Here is a 7,892-nt window from a genome sequence, read left to right on the forward strand (position 1 = left end):
GTGTGTATGTGAATGTATGTGAATGTATGTGAATGTGAGTGCATGTGTCTGTGAGAGTGTATGTGTATGTGTGTGAGTGGTATAGTTGTGTGTCTATGAGTGTATGTGTGGTATAGTTGTGTGTCTATGAGTGTGTGTGTGTGATGTGAGTGAGTGCATTATGCGAGTACGTGTATGTCGGTGTGTGTGTCTGTGTATGTATGAGTGAATGAGTGTGTGTGTGTGTCTGTATGAGTATGTGTATGTCGGTGTGTGTATGAGTGAATGAGTGTGTGTTTGTGTGTGAGTGAGTGTGTGTGTGATGTGAGTGAGTGCATTATGCGAGTATGTGTGTGTGTGTGTGTGTGAGTGGTATAGTTGTGTGTCTATGAGTGTATGTGTGGTATAGTTGTGTGTCTATGAGTGTGTGTGTGATGTGAGTGAGTGCATTATGCGAGTACGTGTATGTCGGTGTGTGTGTCTGTGTATGTATGAGTGAATGAGAGTGTGTGTGTGTCTGTATGAGTATGTGTATGTCGGTGTTTGTGTGTGAGTGGTATAGTTGTGTGTCTATGAGTGTGAGTGTGTGTGTGATGTGAGTGAGTGCATTATGCGAGTATGTGTATGTCGGTGTGTGTGTTTGTGTGTGAGTGGTATAATTGTGTGTCTGTGTATGTATGAGTGAATGAGAGTGTGTGTGTGTCTGTATGAGTATGTGTATGTCGGTGTTTGTGTGTGAGTGGTATAGTTGTGTGTCTATGAGTGTGTGTGTGTGATGTGAGTGAGTGCATTATGCGAGTATGTGTATGTCGGTGTGTGTGTCTGTGTATGTATGAGTGAATGAGTGTGTGTGTGTGTGTGTGTGTGTCTGTATGTGTATGTCGGTGTGTGTGTTTGTGTGTGAGTGGTATAATTGTGTGTCTGTGTATGTATGAGTGAATGAGAGTGTGTGTGTGTGTGTCTGTATGAGTATGTGTATGTCGGTGTGTGTGTGAGTGGTATAGTTGTGTGTCTATGAGTGTGAGTGTGTGTGTGATGTGAGTGAGTGCATTATGCGAGTATGTGTGTGTGTGTGTGTGTGAGTGGTATAGTTGTGTGTCTATGAGTGTATGTGTGTGTGAGTGGTATAGTTGTGTGTCTATGAGCGTGAGTGTGTGTGTGATGTGAGTGAGTGCATTATGCGAGTATGTGTATGTCGGTGTGTGTGTCTGTGTGTCTGTATGAGTATGTGTATGTCGGTGTGTGTATGAGTGAATGAGTGTGTGTTTGTGTGTGAGTGATGTGAGTGAGTGCATTATGCGAGTATGTGTATGTCGGTGTGTGTATCTGAAATGGTAAATATAATATATAATAACATAATACTGATGTTATTAAAATATGATCATCAGTGTCCAAACACAACAGGTGTTGCGACAACACGCCCATATGACAACACGCCCCACTCTTGTGTTAGTGTCTGTATACGTTAACACATACGGTCTAATATACTAACATGTGTTCAGGACTGTTTTTCCGGGCCAGTATTGGTGGAAAAGGTCTTTGTAGTCAAAACAAGATAGAAATAATATTTCAAAATAAACCTACAATGAGAAACATTCACTGGAGTACAAAAGTGTGACAACTTGCCCTGCTCTCCCAATATACGGTACACTATTGTGACCTAGCGATTATTTTATATTCCTTCACTTATATATCTCCGATGATACATCTGTAACATTGTATATATATAATATAAAATAATATTCCAAAACAATTCTAAATATATCATAATTTAAAAATCATTTTAACAATCATTTTTAATTGCTATACAGGCCCTACATATACTATAATTTATATATATTTACATTTAGCTGGAAAGCCATTAAATAGCCGACAGTATATTAATACAGATATGTGCTGGTGGCTAGCCCGCTATATATATATATATATACTAATGTCCATCGTCTTAACCTCAGTGTAGGGCAGGGATAGAAAAGGTGAAAGGTCACCTCAGAAACAGGATATGATTACTCCTGTAGGAACTGACCTGGGGTCTGTACCTCAGCTCCTGAACAGGAAGTGCAGCGGGTTTAAAACCTTTGATGTTGTTCTGGTTCTCCAGCGGTTTATTTTCAATTAAAAACGAATGAGCAGAATTTCACCTCACACCGACTGCATATCAACTGAACATGAGACCATAACAAACTCATTCATTCCTATTATACTGGATATCATGGAGGATTATCATTAATATGATCAGAATGGTCATTATTACAATTAACTCACGGAGTGTCTTCATCTCTCTTTAATAAACTCAATAGCTATATCGTGAAAAAGTTACGCTTCAAACGTTAATGTCTCCATATACATAATTCAGGCATGTAAGATATCGTTTGAAAGCTTAGAATCTGAACTTTTCAGAGATAACATCACTTCTGCATTTATGTTACCAAAAATAACAAAATAAGGCCTCAAAACATTCGCGTTGAAAATTAGCGCCCCCTAGAGGTCATGTGGTAAATACATTTATATGAACATAAACGTTCGTCACATAGCACATAAAGTTATATATCAAATGAAAGCTCTCATTCTCAGGAATGTGACTGTATAGTTAATTTTGTTGCCCAAATACCACAATTCAAAAGATTTCCAAAAGAATCACAAAGTAAATATTATTTCTAGATCACTGCTTCTGTAAGCCACAAACAGCCAACATCTTTATATTTACTTTTATCTTAGGAAGTTCTATAAAAAAATGAGCCATTGTTTACTTATCAGTGAGCTCGCTTGTGTGAATAATCCAATGTTATATCTTCGATGTCCAGAACAAAATATGCCATCTAGCATGAAAACATGCAAAACAAATTATCAGTAAATATGATTTGTAAATATCGATGATAACATGTTTTATATCTCAGCAAAGGGGAGGATCTCATCTTTCTAATGACACTTATATTGAGCTTGTAGTCCACTCAGAGGCCGAGATATTCAATGAAATAATGAGGGTGTTGCTTGAACTGAACATTAGACTGAATGTCTATGGACGAGCACATCTGTGAGTGGTAAAGTGTGTTAGAGCGCCCCCTACAGTTCACATCTGTGAGGGGTAAAATGTGTTAGAGCGCCCCCTACAGTTCACATCTGTGAGGGGTATAATGTGTTAGAGCGCCCCCTACAGTTCACATCTGTGAGGGGTATAATGTGTTAGAGCGCCCCTACAGTTCACATCTGTGAGGGGTATAATGTGTTAGAGCGCCCCTACAGTTCACATCTGTGAGGGGTATAATGTGTTAGAGCCCCCTACAGTTCACATCTGTGAGGGGTATAATGTGTTAGAGCCCCCTACAGTTCACATCTGTGAGGGGTATAATGTGTTAGAGCGCCCCCTACAGTTCACATCTGTGAGGGGTATAATGTGTTAGAGCGCCCCCTACAGTTCACATCTGTGAGGGGTAAAATGTGTTAGAGCCCCCCTACAGTTCACATCTGTGAGGGGTAAAGTGTGTTAGAGCGCCCCCTACAGTTCACATCTGTGAGGAGTAAAGTGTGTTAGAGCGCCCCCTACAGTAAGTGCAGCACAGTGAATAAATGCACAGTTAAACAGGTGTGTTTTCTGTCTGGATTTGAATGTGGCTACTGTTGGGGCACACCTGACCTCTTCTGGAAGCTGGTGCCAGCTACGGGTGGCATAACAGCTAAAGCAGCCAACGCTTGTTTTGAGTGAACCTTCTGTATGTCTACATACATCGAGAGGTCTGTAATGTATTTAGGTCCTGGCCATTGAGTGATTTATAAAGGAGTAATAGTACTTTAAAATCTAAGTGTAACTGGAAGCCGGTGTAAGACATGAGGACTGGAGTAAGATGCCCAGATGTTCTGGTTCAGGAGAGAATCCTGTCAGCGGCATTCTGAATGATCTGCAGGCATCAGATGGTCTTTTTGGGAAGGCCGGTGAGGAGTCCATTGCAGCAGTCCATCATACTGGTGATGAATGCATGAACAAGTTTCTCCAAGTCTTGACTGGATACGAAACGTTTAGTTATTGCTTTGATGTGACTACTGAAACTAAGATCTGACTCCAAAATGACACCAAGAGTCCGGACTTGATTTTTTGTCTTAAGATCCTTGGAGTCAAAGTATGTGTTCCCCTTGGGAATTTCACCTTTGTTGCCGAATACAATGAGCTCTGTCTTGTCATGGTTAATTAAAGGACGTTTCGGCACATCCAACTGATAATTTCATCAATGCACTGGCACAGGGAGTCTATGGGGCTGTAGTCGTTTGGCGACAGGGCTAGATAGATCTGGGTGTCGTCTGCATAGCTATGGCATTCAATTTGGTTATTTTACTTAATTTGGCCTAATGGGAGCATATACAGGTTGAACAGGAGCGCTGAGCCTTGTGGGACTCCATACGTCATGGATGTCCTTTCAGATTCATAGTTGCCCATGTTCACATAGTAACCCCTCCCTTCTAGATAAGACCTGAACCAGCTGAGGACCGTCCCAGAGAGCACTTCCCAGTTTTCCAATCTGGGCTGCACTTCCCAAAAGCACTGTAAGCCTAAGCAGCTCTTAGAAACCATTGGTGCCAATGGCCTCAACAATCAACATTAGCTTACAATGCTTTTGGGAAACACAGCTGTGGTCAACCGTGTCAAAAGCAGCATTGAGATCTAATAACAGCAGCACTGATATTTTGCCTGAATCAGTATTTAGTCGAATATCATTTAAGGACCTTTATGAGCGCCGTCTCTGCGCTGTGATGCGGTCGGACACCAGACTGGAAACTCAGTTATCTAGAGTGTTATTTTTTTAAGAAGGGGCTTGACAACGGCAGTTTTCAGGGACTTCGGAAACTTGTCTGACGCATTTACTATTTCTAACGGAGATCTTTTTCCAGACAGATAAACATATTTTTGATAAATGTTGTGGGGAGCGTGTCAAGGCGGCAAGTTGACGTTTTAAGATGCTGTACCATTTCTTCCTGGGGTTTGCCATCAATTGCCTCAAAGTCAGACATAGTGACTAATTTCTGATGTTCTTCTGACCTCAGTGCAACATGAAGACAAGCTGATCGCTAATATCATCGATCGTCTTCATGAAAAAAGATGCAAACTCGTTGCATTTTCTGTCCGAGAGCATTTCACGGGGTGTTTGGGGGGTTTGTTAGTCTCTCTACAGCAGCAGAAAGAGTGCGGGTGTTGCTTATATTGCGGTTCATAATGTTTGAGAAGGTCTGTCTATCTGTGTCTAGTGCCACATTGAAAGCATGAAGGCAGTCTTTACAGATATTGTAATGGACTTCAAGTTGTGTTTTCCGCCACATTCATTCTGCTTTCCTGCATTTTCTTGTCATGTTTTGCACCGCTATTGTGTTTCTCCAATGTGCTTTACACCTGCCAGTGACCGTCGGAGTATCTCAGCGAGTATTGCCGCTGACTATCACACCTGGAGTCGTGAGTTTGAATCCAGGGCGTGCTGAGTGACTCCAGCCAGGTCTCCTTAGCAACCAAATTGTCCCGGTTGCTAGGGAGGGTAGAGTCACATGGGGTAACCTCCTCGTGGTGGTGATTAGAGGTTCTCTCAATGGGGCGTGTGATGAGTTTTATGTGGATCGTGGAGAGTAGCATGAGTCTCCACATGCTGTGAGTCTCCGCGGTGTCATGCACAACGAGTCACGTGATCGGATGCGCCGATTGACGTCTCAGACGCGGAGGCAACTGAGACTTGTCCTCCGCCACCCGGATTGAGGCGAATAACCGCGCCACCAGGAGGACCTACTAAGTAGTGGGAATTGGGCGTTCCAAATTGGGAGAAAAGGGGGATAAAAAACAAAGCCAGGAGAGTATTTTAAATACAATATGTGGAGCACCTTTTAGTACAATACTTAGATTTGCAAAGGTCAAGTGATCACCAAGTGTTGCTTTATTGTTTATTAGTGTTGCTGCTACCGTAACATGGACGCGACACACATCACTGAGAGCTGTTATCAGTTGTTCATCGAGAGCAGGAGGACGACGATGTGGCCCTGGCGTTGTGGCAGTGGCTCTCTCAGAGGGAGGGGGAGCTGGGCCTGAAGGCTTTGGTGGTAGAGGTGCCCGCCGTTTGTTGGTTGGTATCTGGCGGCTCGCGGCAATGGAGTGAGTTAGGGCTTTCTGCCAGCATACACTAGAAATGGGGATGTTGACGACAGAGAGAAGGTGTGTGGTGACAGAGACTGTGGCTCTGGTGTTTCTGTTGTTATCTTGGCTCCCTTGGCTTTTTCCCCGGAAATCATCCTTGGGTCCTGTATCTGAGCAGTTTTAAGTAGTCACAGTCTGACTGTAGTATGCTCTGTGTGGGGGAGGTGTTTGCGTGCCATCCAGACACCGCGGAGGTGTTTGCGTGCCATCCAGACACCACGTAGGTGTTTGCGTGCCTTCCAGACACCGCGTAGGTGTTTGCGTGCCTTCCAGACACCGCGGAGGTGTTTGCGTGCCATCCAGACACCGCGGAAGTGTTTTTTGCAGCCAAATGTTTAGACAACATATTTGTTCCACGGGCTGGGAGTGGTCCACTGAAGAACCACTGAGCTGTCAATCTCCCAAGTGTTTCAAAGAGTCCATTGCAATCCCTCTTAAGGAGTTCTGACTGCTCTTTCCGAATATCATTCCCCCCCCCCATGTATAATAACACGATTCACGGTCTTATGGTTCATCAGAAAGTTCCTTATTTACCTCAGAAACGGTTGCTCGAGGAAGGCAAGTGGTAGTCGCCCTGCAACCAATGTTTCTGATAATGCAGTCCCCCTCTATCAGAGTGCTGGGCACGGCTGTGGTGTCAGCTGAATGCCGCTGCCCGCTCGACCTTGAGCGCCTGCCAGCTGTAGTGTGAGCTGTTGTGATCCATGTCTGATCACGCTTGGGGTTTCTTCCTCCACATTCATTAATGGCTCAGATCTATTAACAAGACGTATTGGATGGGTTACCGCCATCTAGTGGAATAAAATGAGACCAACGTGAGTTAGAGCGAACAGAACCAGAATGACATGTTTACATATTTAGAACAACAAAACACATTTTCTGTAAACAACTTTATCATAAGATAAAGAATATAAACACACACAATATTATTTATAATATGAAAACTTCCTCACTGACCTTAAACTTCCATTAAATTCCATTTTCAGAAGAGTATTTCAGCTCTGTAGGTCCATACAATGCAAGTGAATGGTGGCCAGGACTTTGAAGCTCCAAAAAGCACATAAAGGAAACATAAAAGTGAATCTAAAACCCAGGGCTGGATTGGTAATCTGGCATGCCAGGGGCCGATCAGGGGGCGGTCTGGCCATCGGGAGAACTGGGCCCAACGGGGCGCGATAAGATGAAATGAGCCGCCGCGTTATGCAGAATGCGATAACAACAACATTTGGGCCAGTTTCTATGTAAAATCCACAGGCTGATTTCTCTTCCCAGTCCTTTCACTTATTGGACAGTTCATTCCCATTAGCTACATAAATGTGCAATGTTTTAAGTTCTTAAACGTTAGAAAAGAGGAATTATGACTGGACATCTTTGAGCACATAAATCGAATGGCTAAAATGTAACCGAGGTAACACTAATCACAGTAATGGTGACTTTACACTAATCACAACAACAACAGTCATGAGAAATAAAACTATATACTGTACATTTCATTTAATAACAATTATTATTGTTCTACATGCGTTCCCTTGTTCTGACCAAACAAACATCATTTATTCAAGCGCAAGGGCTTATGGGTATTCCACACAGGTGCATATTTTCGTTTGAAGTGCATTTTGAATTTTGAAATATATTTGGTTGAATTTTTTCAAACTGAAAATCAACCTGTAGAAGTGAAGTCCATCCCGACACAATCACTGTTAATGCTAGCCATGATTGAGTGTCATTAGATGATTAATAATGCTTATTC

Source organism: Xyrauchen texanus, chromosome 2 (assembly GCF_025860055.1).
Source record: "Xyrauchen texanus isolate HMW12.3.18 chromosome 2, RBS_HiC_50CHRs, whole genome shotgun sequence".
NCBI lineage: Eukaryota > Metazoa > Chordata > Actinopteri > Cypriniformes > Catostomidae > Xyrauchen > Xyrauchen texanus.